Source organism: Panulirus ornatus, chromosome 15 (genome assembly GCF_036320965.1).
Source record: "Panulirus ornatus isolate Po-2019 chromosome 15, ASM3632096v1, whole genome shotgun sequence".
NCBI lineage: Eukaryota > Metazoa > Arthropoda > Malacostraca > Decapoda > Palinuridae > Panulirus > Panulirus ornatus.
The window spans coordinates 24,327,928-24,346,902 of NC_092238.1; the positions used below are offsets into that span (position 1 = coordinate 24,327,928).

General features: G+C 45.5%; 1 protein-coding gene across 7 annotated transcripts in view; it reads left to right on the forward strand.

The window, feature by feature from the left end:
* Nucleotides 1-18,975, forward strand: part of LOC139753760 (synaptotagmin-15-like) — a 165,507-nt gene that overhangs the window by 123,071 nt on the left and 23,461 nt on the right. The gene's annotated exons all lie outside the window — the stretch shown is intronic.

Below are 18,975 nucleotides of genomic sequence, written 5' to 3' on the forward strand. Positions count from 1 at the left end.
CAACATACTGGACGTCATGGACGTCTTGCCCGTTTATTCATGTGAAATATATTCAGAAGACAACGTCTGCGGTCACAAGTTACTGGCTGTTGAGTTCTTTAACCTGGGATGTTCATGTTTACCAAATGGCGTCCTAGCTTCGTCTCTTCCATGTATATCAACTGACATATTTCTCTCTTGTGTCTCCCCTGATGATGTGATTATTACACGAATGTGCACTTGGGAACTTGTGTTTCATTTTCCCCGTGGACTCATAGGAATATATATATATATATATATATATATATATATATATATATATATATATATATATATATATATATATATATATATATATATATACTTGTAATAATGATTAACATACATGATAATGCTAACTCTTTTCACATCATATTGAGTTTGTGTGCGAGCGTAGAATGTCCATGACACGAGGGGACCCTCCCACCCATGTGTCACTTGCACCTTCCTGTGATCGAATCGATTTTTTGTCTTATTAAGATTCAGGCGAGTCTAATGATGTTGATTTTTCCAGTGTACATTGTTCGTTGTTTGTTAAACGAACGTTTGTGATTAAAGAAGTGAATGCGCACGCCTATATATATATATATATATATATATATATATATATATATATATATATATATATATATATATATATATATATAATATGTATGAGGAAGGGGCACAATGCTGGTGACGTATTGTTCAGGTAAGGAAGTCCTATGTCAGCTGCAGGTCTGCGCCTCACAGCACGACACCTGCAGTTTACTTGCTGGTCTGTAGTGCTCACAGTCGGGTCTGTTTGAACCCCTTCCCATCTTCGTCAATATATTTGCTTGTGTTAAAAATCGTTAACCATTTGATCTAAAGTCGCTGTATCCTGCATCATTTCCTTCACCTTCAGGACTTCCTTCATGTTTGACCTTCATTAGTGAGTTGGGTAAGATGTCTCCCTCACTTGGCCAAACATTTGCCACATCAGAAATCTGAGTGGCCTCAGCAGTGATCCCAGAGACATCCCACTCGTCAACACCCTCCAGCGTGAGAGGGCTACCCTGACGTGGCTTCTGTTTTACATTCCATTCGATTAAACGTCAGTTGATTCGAGCGGTCTTCCTCTGCCTCCAGCTTCATGATCAGTTTAGTATGGCGGGGGGAGGGGAGGGGGTCATTATCAGTCTAGTATGAGGGACATTATCTAGTGCCTGGTAATCGTCCACCATGCACTAGGTTCGTCTCACACTATCTCCAGCAGACTGTCTTGTCCCTGTCTTTGGTTCCTGTTTGTGTCGCTCGTGCTTTCTTGTTTCTATGTACTGCTTATTTTTCTGTTGCCGTGCAGGTTAGGTCGTTAGGGATTCTGGTTATAAATCAGAGGTTCTGTTTAAGGTTTTGAATAGTTTCCTGCACTGGATCTCGTCCAGTCTCTTGGTACCTTCCTATTCCTGAGAGAGATTTTCTGTTTCACCAGAGGCTAAACAGGAGTCTTCGTGCACCCTGAGCACAGATGATGAGCTGCCATCTGGACTGTGGTCTCGTACCTTCGTAAGTCTCCTCACATCATCAGGGTCTGACATGGACGTATCTTCCCCGTCAGGAATGGTCCTTTGGGTCGTCGAGAGTAAACAAACTCATTATTGAACCTTTCACATACTATATGACATCTCCTCAGCGGTCTTTAATCTTTAATCGAAGGGAAAGCTTAGTCTTTTAATGTTTATTTATCCATTATGAATTAGAGAAATAGCTTTGGATGTTCTTTCGTCTTATGAACTATGTTTCCACCATACCTCAGTTCTTCCTCCTTTCTCGTCCTTATATACACAGTAACATCTGATTCTCTTGGATCTGTCATAGGCGGTTCTTCTCCCCCGTGTTTCATATATGTCTTCCCCGGGGAGTCTGTGTCCCGTGCTTTATTACGCGTCTCGCTGAAGCATTCCTTTCGTTTTTCCTTCCTCCCCTCTCACTATATTGTACTGCTGGCACACACCTCGCGTCGCCATGCCTCACGTTCCACAAAATATAATACAGCATTGCTCTGTACTCCAGGGAGTCCACATCCACCCCCCTCCCTCCCCCTGTCTGTATCCTTAACGTAGGTGTTTAAAGCCTCATAGTTTCCTTCTCTACAGTTTCTACTGTATTGAACCGACTGTTGTTTTTAACACTTCCTCTTGTACTCTCATATCCTTCTCAGTTACCAGGTGATCACACCTGCCCAGCAGCTGTCCACACCTGATAGTGCCACATATCATGACCGCCTCTCTGTGCACGACACTTTGTTCACGTTATGTCTGCATCTCTAACTCTTGTAATATCTGAACTGTGTTGGTATCAGCCTGTGTGTGTGTGTGTGTGTGTGTGTGTGTGTGTGTGTGTGTGTGTGTGTGTGTGTGTGTGTGTGTGTGTGTGTTTGTTTGTTTGTGTGTGTGTGTGTGTGTGTGTGTGTGTGTGTGTGTGTGTGTGTGTGTGTGTGTGTGTAAGGAGTACGGTTTTGAGGTTAGGTTTCCAGAATGTTCAGGGTTAACTTGGTTTCTGTGCGCTCCGTCACGGTGGAGGACGAATGTTTCGTGCCATGTAAACCCAAGTGGAGCATCATGACATGTGCAGCGACTCACGTCCTCTCTAGCAGAACCTGTAGGGCTGGAGTGAGGGACCGTCTGATGAAGTGGTCAACATGAGTAGACTCCTGGTAGATCACGTCAGCAGCTCACATGGTAGATAATGACCAGGGTTGTAGACCAGACCTGATCTCCCACCTACACACGAACACATCAACAACACATACATGGCAGACATTACCCTCATGTCCGTGGACTTAAGCCTCCTGCCTAGGGTAATATTGTTTGGTTTTCAAACTCATTTCCATAAACTGGTTGTAAACAATGATTAGATTCGCCTGTGAACCTAAACAAACGCTCTCTTACTGACGTGACTAGTGAACATTACCAGCAGATGGTATCGCTTTATTCATCATACGATGTGATGCAATATTAATGGTATGTTGCTTATAAAATATAAACAAGAAGAATAAATGCCGTACTCTTCATCCTGAACATTTTAAAGCACGAGGTTACGACTCTTGAGCACGACAGTACGACACTTGCCTACGATGACGGAAGTCGTATGTATGTGTCGTTCCTGGGACGGTCAGTTGGGGAACCGGTTATACTTCATATTATCGGTAGTGTCTGCCACTATTTCCCTCAAGCACTTTGTAAACTTTTTTGTTCTTATTTATGATATGTGAAGGTGAGAGGGGTAACAACTGTTGTGAGAATGACCAGTGATGATGGTGAGAGAACGTGTTAATACTGTGACTATATCATCAATGATAGAACCAGACGGGGTTACTGGAGGAGGAAAACGTGTTGATCAGCAGTGGTTTGTACGTTGGCTGAAAACAGAATTTGGTAAAAAGTGTTTACAGTATTTATGTATGACAAACAAGGAGGATGATCAGCCTAAAAGTGAAGACTTAGAAGTTCTAAGTTTGTAAGGTATGTATGGAATACTTTACTGAGTGTTGCTAACCACTTTTCTAATGTCCATCTGTATCGGTGGTGGTGTGTGTGTGAGTAAGTGGTGGCTGGGATGTATTGTCTCGTGTGGTATATGTGGAAGTGTGTTACGTGATGTAATGTTACCAACCTTGTACTGTATTTTCTTACTTTTCTTTTCTATTTTTTTCTGGCACTGAGTGAGGGAGGGAGGGAGGGAGGGAGTGAGGGAGGGAGGGAGGGAGGGAGTGAGGGAGTGAGTGAGGGAGTGAGTGAGGGAGGGAGGGAGGGAGTGAGGGAGTGAGTGAGGGAGGGAGTGAGGGAGGGAGGGAGAAGTTTATAGCGTCGCTCTGCTGGATGTTGATGACACAGCCTGCAGGTTGGTGCACTATATGTTTGTAGTAGACCATGTGATGTTTGCTGACTCACAAGATAACTGGCATAGAATGGCTGACCGTTTTCATGATGCGCGTGGGAGAGAGACACTAAAGTCAATGTGAGGAAAACTAATTTTTAAAAGCGTTGAGACGTCAGGGTCATGTTGGGTTAAATAGTGAACATTGGAAATTGTAATATAAAATTGTGATAGTCTTACCAGAGAAGACAAGTAGAAGTGATGTCATAGCTGGACTGAATGGAAATCAAATGAACATGACAATGTTTCAGAAGATTACATGGAGTTAGAGATGGTCGAGAATAAGAACAGTCGAGATGATCAGTTTTTTGTTATAGTTAGAATTACGAGGAATGATGACACACAATAACGAGGTTCAGATGAACTTGTGGTGTGAACTCATTTCAGAGTTGGCTGAATGACCTCAGGTCAACATGTGTAGGTCATGGCGGACGAGAGGTTGGACAAGACATTATTTAACTGTTCATGACGCGTGGCCGAGCACGAGACAAGTGCTGGGGGTAGACACAGGAGCTGTGTACACAGTGTGTCACATGTGCATCATCAAGTCGTTGTTCTCATCTGCATCAACTTAGTATGCCACGAGGGAGAGCGTAAAGCGCCGACATAAATAACCCACTTTGGGTTCACTTTAATAATGCTGGGCATGGGAGGGGCTGGGGTGGCTCTCCCTACCTGACCCGACCCGAGCCGTGGCATTAGGTCAGCTGTGACCCAGACGATCATCTCCATACGTGTGTCGCCGAGTGTGGCACTGGTATGGTAGCGGGAGGGTGATGCCACAGGTCAGGCTGGAGTGGTGTCAGCTGGTGTTCACCTGGTGTTAAGATATCAAGCAAATGTTTCATCTTCATGATACTGAACCCGTGTCCTGCACTCCACATAACCCTAGCCTGACCTGTACTGCCATCTCGCTGTCATGGATACAACAAAAATAACCAAGTTGTTTTTCTCCGGAAATTTGTTAAAAATGATAATCTGGAAAGTTGATATCCCTCTGACGTCATCATGACTGATGGATGACGTGTAGTGTTTTGTGGTGGCGAACAACACACGGCTACTCCCTCCCCTAATTACCTCTCTCTCTCTCTCTCTCTCTCTCTCTCTCTCTCTCTCTCTCTCTCTCTCTCTCTCTCTCTCTCTCTCTCTCTCTCTCATATATATATATATATATATATATATATATATATATATATATATATATATATATATATATATGCAAAAGTTTTGGAAAGAGGGGCAAGTATGAAGTCTGTTGTCGATGAGAAAGCTTGGGAAGTGAGTCAGTTGTTGTTCGCTGATGATACAGCGCTGGTGGCTGATTCATGTGAGAAACTGCAGAAGCTGGTGACTGAGTTTGGTAAAGTGTGTGAAAGAAGAAAGTTAAGAATAAATGTGAATAAGAGCAAGGTTATTAGGTACAGTAGGGTTGAGGGTCAAGTCAATTGGGAGGTAAGTTTGAATGGAGAAAAACTGGAGGAAGTAAAGTGTTTTAGATATCTGGGAGTGGATCTGGCAGCGGATGGAACCATGGAAGCGGAAGTGGATCATAGGGTGGGGGAGGGGGCGAAAATCCTGGGAGCCTTGAAGAATGTGTGGAAGTCGAGAACATTATCTCGGAAAGCAAAAATGGGTATGTTTGAAGGAATAGTGGTTCCAACAATGTTGTATGGTTGCGAGGCGTGGGCTATGGATAGAGTTGTGCGCAGGAGGGTGGATGTGCTGGAAATGAGATGTTTGAGGACAATGTGTGGTGTGAGGTGGTTTGATCGAGTAAGTAACGTAAGGGTAAGAGAGATGTGTGGAAATAAAAAGAGCGTGGTTGAGAGAGCAGAAGAGGGTGTTTTGAAATGGTTTGGGCACATGGAGAGAATGAGTGAGGAAAGATTGACCAAGAGGATATATGTGTCGGAGGTGGAGGGAACGAGAAGTGGGAGACCAAATTGGAGGTGGAAAGATGGAGTGAAAAAGATTTTGTGTGATCGGGGCCTGAACATGCAGGAGGGTGAAAGGAGGGCAAGGAATAGAGTGAATTGGATCGATGTGGTATACCGGGGTTGACGTGCTGTCAGTGGATTGAATCAAGGCATGTGAAGCGTCTGGGGTAAACCATGGAAAGCTGTGTAGGTATGTATATTTGCGTGTGTGGACGTGTATGTATATACATGTGTATGGGGGTTGGTTGGGCCATTTCTTTCGTCTGTTTCCTTGCGCTACCTCGCAAACGCGGGAGACAGCGACAAAGCAAAAAAAAAAAAAAAAAAAAAAATATATATATGTATATATATATATATATATATATATATATATATATATATATATATATATATATATATATATATATATATATATATATCTTAAGACAGGTAATCATTCATCAACCAGCCACGAAGTGATGAACAGCTGGGATGGCTTCGGGCCGATTTCCGTGCTCATGTGTTGAACTCGATGTTCTGTGTTACTTATGTTCACGACCCGTACCTCTGCACCACGGAGGCCCGTGTGTGGTATGAGGATACTTGACCGAAAATGTTCCATCGAGAATCCAGATGTCTGACGGTAACATCACCTGACAAACTTCAGTTTTCTTTTCAAGTTGTGAATCACAACGAAAACTGAAAACATAAAATGTTGATGTTACTGGTGTGTAACGTAACGTCGACCAGCACAGGGATGTTACACGATACAATCGACCAGTCTTCACCTACCAGACCAGCGGTGGTGAGGGCCTGTGTATTGTCCTGGGGGGTCTGCGTGGCTGCCTGTGGGTACAGACCTTCGTCATGTTGGCGGGTGGCCAAGTCTTGCCAACACGACCAGGAGCCGCCGGGGTCCAGGACTGAGCCTTCTACCAAGATTCTTTCCTCGTCACAGTTTTATCTCCACTATTTTCATCTTGTAGTTCCTTCTGGAGGTTTTTCTCACGTCCAGACCTTTGTACAGTATAACAGTTTCTTTATTACGTGAGAAGTTATCAGTGGGAACCATCAGTTATGTGTGGCACACTAGAGGTGTCACCCCCACACATTATGTGTGGCGTTTCGTCCCGGTTCACACTGGTCGTTTTATTCTTTTTCTCCGCCGGCTCGACGACATTTATCCCACGAAACCTACACGACAGTGAGAAAATAAGCGAGATTTATCGTGACACAATAACCGTGGTATTTGAATATTCTTTGTACGAGTCCTGTAATGAGCCTGTGGAGCGGGGCGAGGGAGTCGGCGGCCATGTCCGTTTTCTTTGATATTCTGAATTTCAATTTTCTTTGCTCAGTTTAAGCCAAAGATCCAAGAAAGTTTTTGATGACTATTTACGTTGTATATTTACACATTCTTTGATATATCCGTAAGCTATACATTTCACACATATTGAAATATACGTACAGTTCCTTGCTTACACTCAAGTGATTAATATTACGATGACAAACGATTTGTATGAACCACAGTCATTTCAGAACACGTAAGGACATGGGTAATAACACTGGAAAATAAAAGCTCATTCATTTTAATGGTAATATTTTGGAAAATTACTCCATATCTCATGACCGCTTTATATTTATGTGGTAAATACTGGGAAACAGGAATTTATTGTTAGAACTTTTATGTGGTAACGAACGAAACATTATCTGTGTCTGCGAGGTCATAGTTCAGCCAGGTGTGTGGAGGTTGCCAGCGTGGGACGACCTGCCTGGGTCACCTGTTATGACCACGTTGTCTGGTGTGTTGTGCAGCAAGACCTGCTGGTGTGCCGGGCGAGGCAGGCCTGCTGGTGTGCCGGGCGAGGCAGGCCTGCTGGTGTGCCGGGTGAGGCAGGCCTGCTGGTGTGCCGGGTGAGGCAGGCCTGCTGGTGTGCCCGGCGAGGCAGGCCTGCTGGTGTGCCGGGCGAGGCAGGCCTGCTGGTGTGCCGGGCGAGGCAGGCCTGCTGGTGTGCCGGGTGAGGCAGGCCTGCTGGTGTGCCGGGCGAGGCAGGCCTGCTGGTGTGCCGGGCGAGGCAGGGCTGACGATTCCGTGTTACGGGTTGGTTGTGAGGACCATGGGTACTGCCGTTTGTTACCTTGAGATAAATTAACGACATAGACCAGTAATGACTGACGCTAGATGTTCATGTTTGTGCACACACACAACTCCTGTCAAATTAGACCAGGAGGGAGTTACGTTATCAACCATCCTGTGTGATAGTGGGTAGTTAACCAGTCGGTAGCCACTTGGTGGCTACCCTGGCTAAGAATAGGATATGCATAAGAGTATACATACATAAGAATATATATATAATATATATTAATATATATATATATATATATATATATATATATATATATCTTTCTTCTCATCCAGCCTTTACAGCATAACGTTCTTTATTAGAGTAAGAACAGTGGGAACCTCAGTTATGTGTGGAATAGTGTCACCCCACCTTTTGTTGCCGTTTCGATCCCTCACACTGGTCGTTATATAATCTTTTACCGGCGGCTTTGCGACTTCCCCCCTACCCCTACGCGTAAAATACGAGTATCGTGAAATACCGTGGATTTGAATATTTTTCTCCTTACGACCTGTGGGCGGCAGGGAGTTCGGCATTCCTTTTTTTTTTATTTCTATTTCTATTTTCTTTCTCAGTTTAGCCAAGATCCCAGCAGTTTTAGTGACTATTCAAGTTGATATATACACATTTGATATATCCCTAACCTTACTCCCACCATATTGAATATACTCATCCTGCTACACAGTATATATTACATACAAGATTGTAATACCACAGTCTTCACAACACTAAATGATCATATAACACCTTGTCAATTATTACTCCAAGTAAATCTTTGAATTACTCCATATTCATGACGCTTATATTTATGTAAACACATGGAACTAGAATTTCTTGTTGACCTTTGTGCTTACACGAAACTTCTGTGTCTGCGGCCCGAGTTCACCATAGAGTTTGTCACGCGTGCTACACCTCCAACTTGGTTTCCCGTTCTCGTGTGTCTCTGCGCAATACCTCTGCTTGCCATCGCCCTGCTTCGTCCGGATGGCAGCCGCATTTCAAAACGCCGGCTCTGCTGTGTGACCGGTTTTTATTCCCTGCTGTGTCCGGCGACGTCTCTGATGTCGCACGCGACAGCATGTGTCCGTCGAGCAGCTGCCTTCGGCACCGTGAGCAGGCCTGCGCGATTGCTCTAGCCATAGGCAGCCTGCGGCCGGCGAGGCAACGTTCGTTGATACCGTGTTCGCTGCAGGACCATTGGTACTGCCTTTTTCCATAAGTTACTTATCGACAACACTTTAAGGCTCCCAAAATTTGCACTTGTGCACCACACCTATGATCACTCCCTGTCCAATGTTGCACCAGGATGACGTAATCCACCAGATCTTGATAAATGCTTCAGTTACCGTCTGTACCACTTTGGACTCCTCTCAAATGATTGATAACATGTAACTACATAAGAACTAATATACTTATATATATTCAATTTACTCTAATTTTATATTATAATACTTTATAAACTTCTCTACTAGTTCGCCATTTCCATACGTGGAATAGCCTCAGACTGTATCTCGAACCTGAGAATGATCCTCCCCTGCCCCACTCTTTCCTCTTAAAAACTTAAAATAAATGACCTGGATTTCCAGCCTCTGCTTCCTCCCTTTAAACCCCTTCTACGACAAGAGGGAATACGAAGATATCTTTCTATACCATATATATATATATATATATATATATATATATATTATATATATATATATATATATATTGTATGTGTGTGTGTGTGTGTGTGTGTGTGTGTGTGTGTACAGAGACCCGTAGCAGAGAACATTCAGCATGATGGTTGATGAATGGGCCAATGTTTACTGTTATCTGGGGAGTGGCTGGGGCCGTGCTCCACCCCTCCAGGGTACCCCACCCACTCACTCGCTTGGCTGAAGGAGGAGAAAACTGGGAGCAGCAGAGCGCCATGAATTTGTATTGTCTGATTGGCTTGGCGGGTAAGGTGCAGCCAATCACAATAGGTTTCACAATGTTGATATAATATTTTTGTTTATAAAGATGACAGAATGTACGATGATTGTCGCTGTGACGAAGCGTCTACGACGTAACCTTGTGAGTTGTAAGATGTTGACTTATGAATCTTAGTAGTTGTAATGACGAAGGTCTCCACCCACTGGGTATGATGATGTGGCCTAACCTTTTGACCTGAAGCTTCAAGGTTAAGGTCATAGGTGAAGCCACTATTTCCAAGTGTGGTACCATCATACGTCAGGTATGGACAAGCCTCTCTCTGAGGCACGACCCATGGCTGCAGTCGACCAGCAGGCTCCCCACACACAGCCACTCACTATATCGTTACATGAAATAAAACATCTGATGTTGTGGAAGGGTGGGGGTGTGGTTGTGGTTGTGAGCGTCGTGTGAGGATGTTGGCTGGTGTTGCGCTGTCTCAGCCGTGACGAGAGTTGTCGTGTCGGGTCTGCACATACGTTTGTGACCCGCCTGACGTACCGATTACGTTACGTTATGAGGGGAAAGGAAACTTGAGGAAGGGGTAGTGGTAGTGAGGCTTGCCTGCCAGGTACTGAGTGATCAATACACCGCCAGGCCACCCACCCACCCACCCACCTGGTATTTGTCACCCACAGATATCACCCCTCCACCCCTGCCCCCACCCCTCCTTCACCATACCTCTGGCAGGCAGTTCGTCATATCCTCCGGGGGTGGAGTCTATTCACTCACAGTTGATAGCGTAGACCTCCTGCCAACAGAGCCTGCCCACCTTGCAGGTGTTGGCAGAGCCGGCAGCCCTCCCTCGTCCGCGTGACACCACACACTCACACACAAGACGCAAACATGATTCATGAGAACAAGCCACAATACAGACGTCTCAGGGTGGACGGACAAAATAGAAAAAAACCCTTCATGGGAGGCACGTGCGCTGTACGGTATATCGACCTTCCTCACACACTCACTTCTTTTGTATATTTTTGTTGTGAAAGTCTGGGTCGTGCTGAGTGGCCTTACCAGGAGACTTTCATACACCGGGCGCTGAGCAGCCTTCCTCCCGGCAGCTCGCACGGTTTGTTACAACGTGTGTCGTGTGTGAGGACACACACAGACACAGCAGTGAGGGAGGGAGGGAGGGAGGAGGCAAGGTGAGGTAAGAGCATATTTCTGAGTGAATATGTCGGTATGTCTGTCATACCACACACATCATACCGTAATCCTCCTTAACTTTACGAAACATGATCACGACTCTGAGCTGAAGGTGAAATATCCTGGTGACCGTAGTTATGTGTACAGGAGGCGTGTGTGTGTGTGTGTGTGTGTGTGTGTGTGACGGAATACGTCCACTGCTCATGAAGACTTCATACTTGGCGTGTCAAGTGACCACTCCTCACACACACAGACGGTCACACTCAGGTTCACACGATCATCATACGAGGAAAATGGTCGACAGAAATGTAACAAGCCAGCCACCGAGGTTGCTAACGTTTCCCCACTCATTATCTCCATACACACACACACACACACACACACACATATATATATATATATATATATATATATATATATATATATATATATATATATATATATATATATATATATATATATATATATATTTTTGTCGCTGTCTCCCGCGTTTGCGAGGTAGTGCAAGGAAACAGACGAAAGAAATGGCCCAACCCACCCCCATACACATGTATATACATACGTCCACACACGCAAATATACATACCTACACAGCTTTCCATGGTTTACCCCAGACGCTTCACATGCCTTGATTCAATCCACTGACAGCACGTCAACCCCGGTATACCACATCGCTCCAATTCACTCTATTCCTTGCCCTCCTTTCACCCTCCTGCATGTTCAGGCCCCGATCACACAAAATCTTTTTCACTCCATCTTTCCACCTCCAATTTGGTCTCCCTCTTCTCCTCGTTCCCTCCACCTCCGACACATATATCATCTTGGTCAATCTTTCCTCACTCATTCTCTCCATGTGACCATACCATTTCAAAACACCCTCTTCTGCTCTCTCTACCACGCTCTTTTTATTTCCACACATCTCTCTTACCCTTACGTTACTTACTCGATCAAACCACCTCACACCACACATTGTCCTCAAACATCTCATTTCCAGCACATCCATCCTCCTGCGCACAACTCTATCCATAGTCCACGCCTCGCAACCATACAACATTGTTGGAACCACTATTCCTTCAAACATACCCATTTTTGCTTTCCGAGATAATGTTCTCGACTTCCACACATTCTTCAAGGCTCCCAGAATTTTCGCCCCCTCCCCCACCCTATGATCCACTTCCGCTTCCATGTTTCCATCCGCTGCCAGATCCACTCCCAGATATCTAAAACACTTCACTTCCTCCAGTTTATATATATATATATATATATATATATATATATATATATATATATATATATATATATATATATATATATATATGCAGACAGGGGGAACTATGATTACCAGACACCAGCTCCAGACCCGATCATGTGGTATATCGGTGTCAGAAGTGATGAGGTGTTGCTCCAGTATGAGACGTCATCACGTGCACGACCATCACCAGGGAGGCAGCGGGAGCGAGTGTCAGTTCTGCCCGGCAGGTTGTGTCGGTACTGCTCGATGGAGAGGGTTCGCCACCACAACTTTAAACCACTGAGCAGGACGATATGACGGGCTTGCCTCTGACCTGACCTGACCTGATTCTCCGTTAGTCTTGAGGGCAGGTCGGACCATCGTGCTAAAGTGGTTGATATGTTCCAGAGGTAAGTGTGTGTGTCCACCTTCATGTCTTCGTGTTGGTTGGGATCACGTAGTCTGAAGTGGTCGTGAGGAACCACTGGTTGACCCGGAGCAACAAGATTATGAAGGTAATGATGAGATGATGGTTATCGTAATTGTCATGATAATCATCATCCAATTATTCGTGATATTAGAAATATTATCAGATATACTGATCGTGGTAATCATGTCAGTGACGTAATGATAACATTCACGTTCAGCATACATGAAGACTAGACAACTTATACAATCTACCAACATAGAAAAAATTTACTTTTTTTCATAATGATGGTGATTGTTGCACCGTCTTAGCTACGTCTCTTCATTGTATATCAAAAGACTGTTCTGCGTTTTCTATCTCAATCTTGTATCTCTTCTCATGATGTGATCATCACACGAAAGTGCACTTGGGAACTTATCGTATTTGATTTTCCTTGTGGTTATGTGCATATACTAGATCACGCGCACCATAGATAAATAGATAGATAGATTGATAGGTAGGTAGGTAGATAGATAGATATAGATATGAACCCAAACTGGGCGAGCGCCAAGCTTGAGTTCAAGATCCTGTGTAGGTAGACGTTATCAGACGATCATGACAGAACGAATGTGGCGCGAAGAAATACTTCGCATCTCAGAAACAGGATGTGTGTGTGTGTGTGTGTGTGTGTGTGTGTGTGTGTGTGTGTGTGTGTGTGTGTGTGTGTGTGTGTGTGTAAGGGAGGCTTGACGCTGGCTGACCCTCTCTCCCGTCCCTTGGCAACAATTTCAGTATTCCCCACAGCCCTGCGGGTGTGGCTTCCCTCACGGTTATATATGCTCCATTTTATCAGATGTTGCCACAATATGAGGTAAGTTTGTGATGGGGAAACAAGAAGAGGTTGTATGCGTGGCCCTTGGTCCTGCCTGCAGTGAAACGCTCCAGCTAAATTGGCCTTATTGGTGTGGAGGGAAGGTGAGGCCAGCACCCCAGCAGGTCCCACACCCTCGACCACTGGACACCAGCCCACGGGTGCACAGACTTGACCTTTGATGTGACCCTGAACAGATGGGTCACGAGCCAGGCCGCCGTACGGAGGGGCAGTATGGTCGCCGTGTTGTCAGGATAAGGTCAGCTGGCTGGTGAAGCAGCCGTGGTGGTCAGGCCTCCCATGGGTCAACCACAGTAGCCTCGGCTGGTGGCCATCACACAGCAGGATAACAGCTTCACTCAGGAGCCAGTGTAGCCCAGGCGGCACCAGGGCCGTCTCCTGGCCTCACGCCCTGACGTCACATGGGTCAAACCAGCCCCAAACATGACGTCACCCTCCACCTGAGCCCCCCCCCCCCCCACCGTCCTCAACAAGGGACCACTTGGTTTATTGGAAATGTTGTTTCATCCCATCATGAAATTATGATCCCAGGCAATATGGCCACGATCTCTCTCTCTCTCTCTCTCTCTCTCTCTCTCTCTCTCTCTCTCTCTCTCTCTCTCTCTCTCTCTCTCTCTCTCCTTGCCAGTTGTGTGGTCAGCTCCCGTGTATGACAGGCCCTCCACCTCCTGCCTACCCCACAACCCCTCCACCACTGGGAAGTACTTTAACGTGTCAGATGGAATCCAGTTCTTATATGACATTTTGATACATTTATTGCCGGCATATCTTGGTCAGATACTTACTGCTTCCCTCACACGCCCGCCTCCCTCACACGCCCGCCTCCCTCACACTGCCCCAGCCCCTCACTGTGCCCCCCCCCCCTCCGCCTGGGGCACACCTGCTCGTGGTAACCCCCTACAACAACCCAGTATACCTGCCTGGGCCACAGTATACCTGCCTGGGCCACAGTATACCTGCCTGGGCCACAGGTTACAACAGTATACCTGGGTGTCCGGCCCGTCAGCTGAGCCACTTGTGGTCCTGCCCAAGACAGCATCTGTTGACCTCTGACCTCCCTCCCAGCCTCTGGTGACCGCCATTCATCGGTGTTTGGTGGTGGGAGCTGCTGGCACGTGCACTTTAAAAAGCCTGTTTTGCAGTAGCTTGAGAACATGTGCATATGGCTACTCTCTCTCTCTCTCTCTCTCTCTCTCTCTCTCTCTCTCTCTCTCTCTCTCTCTCTCTCTCTCTCTAGGTGTATGTGTGTGTGTCTGTGTCTGTGTGTTTGTTTTGTATACTTTATTCCTATACAGATCAAGAACTAACATCACCAGTGTTGGTTCATTAACAGCTGCATGACCTTGGCTTGTTTGTGTAAGTTAAATTGTGGACGATAATTTTAGCGTAGGTGTGTTGTGAGGGTCATGACCTTCCCTGGCCTGTCACACGACCATCAGTAACAACCCACATGTAACCTCTGTCTGTCTGTCTGTCTGTCTGTCTGTTTGTTGATGTTTGTTTGCCTCTGTGTCTTGGTGTGTTCTGTTTATCGTTCCGTCTACGTTTATCTGTCTGTTTCTCTCCTTATTTTCGTGTGTGTCTTTGTATATTTTTCATTTCTGGTTGTATGTTTTTCTGCTTACGGTCGTTCGTTGATTTTTGTCTGTTTACTTGTTTGTGTGTCCGTCCTTGCCAGATGGTAAACACGATTTGTCATGAATAATTCTCGACCAGGTTCAAACACTTCCCTGGGCACGGTTACCTTACTGTTGCCCCCCCCCTCCCCTCCCCCTCCCCCTCCCTCCTGGATACGTTTGACCTGTGTTGGGTAGGGAGAGGGTCGGCGACCTAACCTGACCTGGCCATTGTTAGGGAGGTACAGGGTCGGTGACCTGATTTGACCTGACCTTACATTTGTTAGTGAAGTAGAGTTGACGACCTGAGTCCTTGACCTTGTGTTATAGTTTAGTGTTATAAGTGTGGAGATAACTCAAGCGTGTGGCCACCACCCTCACACAACCTACCTCCTCTCTACCATGGTCACCTTGCTGGACGCTCCTTCCTCCAGTAATGGCACCTTGATTATTACATTTAACTTGGTCATTCATTTCGATGCGCCTGTTCCCCAGCTCGGAACATGGAGGTGTTGTAGACTCGCCGTTCAATATATGTGATCAACGATAACTGTTTGATGGAGCGTATGTCGTGACATCGTGCGCTCCCTCCTACACCCGCGACACATTACTTCCTCGACCACGTAAGGTGCGTCTGTCTGTCTGTCCTTCCCTTATTGCGATAACGTCAAGCCATTATTGCCAGTCTCACTGCAGCTCAGGAAATAAAACTCGCATGTCACCGACCCCACAGCAAAGGTGCCATGTCTGGGCTCAGAGCAACACCACAGTGTTATCAGTGGCTGGTCAGGACTCAGAGTAACACCACAGTGTTATCAGTGGCTGGTCAGGACTCAGAGTAACACCACAGTGTTATCAGTGGCTGGTCAGGACTCAGAGCAACACCACAGTGTTATCAGTGGCTGGTCAGGACTCAGAGCAACACCACAGTGTTATCAGTGGCTGGTCAGGACTCAGAGCAACACCACAGTGTTATCAGTGGCTGGTCAGGACTCAGAGCAACACCACAGTGTTATCAGTGGCTGGTCAGGACTCAGAGCAACACCACAGTGTTATCAGTGGCTGGTCAGGACTCAGAGCAACACCACAGTGTTATCAGTGGCTGGTCAGGACTCAGAGCAACACCACAGTGTTATCAGTGGCTGGTCAGGACTCAGAGCAACACCACAGTGTTATCAGTGGCTGGTCAGGACTCAGAGCAACACCACAGTGTTATCAGTGGCTGGTCAGGACTCAGAGCAACACCACAGTGTTATCAGTGGCTGGTCAGGACTCAGAGTAACACCACAGTGTTATCAGTGGCTGGTCAGGACTCAGAGCAACACCACAGTGTTATCAGTGGCTGGTCAGGACTCAGAGCAACACCACAGTGTTATCAGTTGCTGGTCAGGACTCAGAGTAACACCACAGTGTTATCAGTGGCTGGTCAGGACTCAGAGCAACACCACAGTGTTATCAGTGGCTGGTCAGGACTCAGAGCAACACCACAGTGTTATCAGTGGCTGGTCAGGACTCAGAGCAACACCACAGTGTTATCAGTGGCTGGTCAGGACTCAGAGCAACACCACAGTGTTATCAGTGGCTGGTCAGGACTCAGAGCAACACCACAGTGTTATCAGTGGCTGGTCAGGACTCAGAGTAACACCACAGTGTTATCAGTGGCTGGTCAGGACTCAGAGCAACACCACAGACAGAGACGTGTGTCAGGGTGTTACTAGTACACCCACATTCATCTGGGCCTCAGTCGTGTGTTCACAGTGAGGACGATCCCTCTTGTCTGTTCTGCAGGACTGATAAGATAAGAATAATTACCTCCCTCGCTTAAATGAATCATCCATCAGGAAACACCGAGGTCAGAAATCATCACCTGGTAGATCACCTGGTAGAGCAGGCAGCTGGAGGAAGTAGACCATCATCAGAGGCAGTCGCAGCCTAGTGGAGTTTTACGTCTCTCGTGCGCACCATCTTCCTCTACGCTGTCGTCAAATCCACCCCAAATTTCTCATGTCCTTTGACGGCTTTATAACTTCATCAGGCAGGAAAGTAAACATGTGTGGTATCACCGTAATAACCAGTTGGAACCCCACATTATTCAAATAGCCAAGTTTGCCTCGAAGAAACTAGGCGTCCTGCTCAGCTGGCGTTAGTTTCTCTCAACAGGTCGTCTGACCATACAGAGTGTCGACTGGTCTTTGTGTAGTACTGCTCTCATGTTTAGAGAAGCTCCAATTCCTGTTGAGCTTGTTCGATAGAGTTAAGGCCAAAGCTGTCTGATCTATCGCCTCCCCAGTTCTGACCTCAAAACTTGACCCACTTGACGTACACCTCACAGTTTCTTATCATTCTATATTCTGTAGGTATTATCCTGATTTATGCTTTTGTAAAGTGGGTAATTATATTTAGCAGCCGTTAGCAAGATCACGGTAATGGTCAGTAATGTCCAGCGTTACGAGCAACATGTGTGGCTTGTGGTCAGTAATGTCCAGCGTTACGAGCAACATGTGTGGCTTGTGGTCATTTAGATTTACTCGTTGTTGTCATTTCTTTCCTCACATGACTGACTCTTTACCTTCTCATGTCTTTCCTAACAAGTACGACCTGAACCTTTGTCAAAGTCAGCTTTGCCACTCCAATTATTTTAGATTATTTTTCGTCTTCATTTATTACTTTTCTGTTTTTAGCTTTTTTGTGTATTTCTTTAAAACCCCAGGACCCGGGGAGGCTTTTGTCCCTCACCAGAGCCAAGACGGAAATCCATATTTTTTCCCAGGACGAACAAAACAGTATACGATGTAATACTCTCAACTGCTGCGTCTTCTTTCATCCCTGGATCCCCAACCAGAACATTCTCCAGGGAGAACTCTCTCTCTCTCTCTCTCTCTCTCTCTCTCTCTCTCTCTCTCTCTCTCTCTCTCTCTCTCTCTCTCTCTCTCTCTCTCTGGGGATCCCAAGATAGTGCACTCATTTCTGACGTGTTAATGTGGCTGGTTGCAATTATTACAGTTGCTTAAAAAAGAAGCAGGACGTGTACATGTAAGAGGCTTCCGGTACAGTGGGGGGTCCGTGTGTGTGTGTGTGTGTGTGTGTGTGTGTGTGTGTGTGTGTGTGTACCAGGAAGGTGAGGGACACGCGTCATCTTCCTACCAAACTTAAAGAGTTTCTCAACCTAAGGTTAATCCTGGTTGTTCCAGACCTGACGCTGGTTGATCAGCCAGCCTCCAGGAGAGAACTCCTCACAACTTCCGTCATTATTTTCCTCTCCAGTGTAGCAGATCCTCTTTAAACCTCGGGATACGCGGCAAAACTTCCTCACTCGCCGTAATAACAAGGTTTTGCCTTTGTTGTGTGTTAAATGTGTGTATTTCAGGCCACAGTTGCTCGTTATGTGGGGATTTTTTGTTTCTTGGCGCACACATACCCAAGCTGGAGTTAAGTCTGGATAAAATTACTGGTAAAGAAGATAACTTTAAGAATATCATATATATATATATATATATATATATATATATATATATATATATATATATATATATATATATATGTATATATATATATATATATATATATATATATATATATATATATATATATATATATATATATATATATATTTTTTTTTTTTTTTTCATACTATTCGCCATTTCCCGCATTAGCGAGGTAGTGTTGAGAACAGAGGACTGGGCCTTTGAGGGAATATCCTCACCTGGCCCCCTTCTCTGTTCCCTCTTTTGGAAAATTAAAAAAAAAAGCGAGAGGGGAGGATTTCCAGTC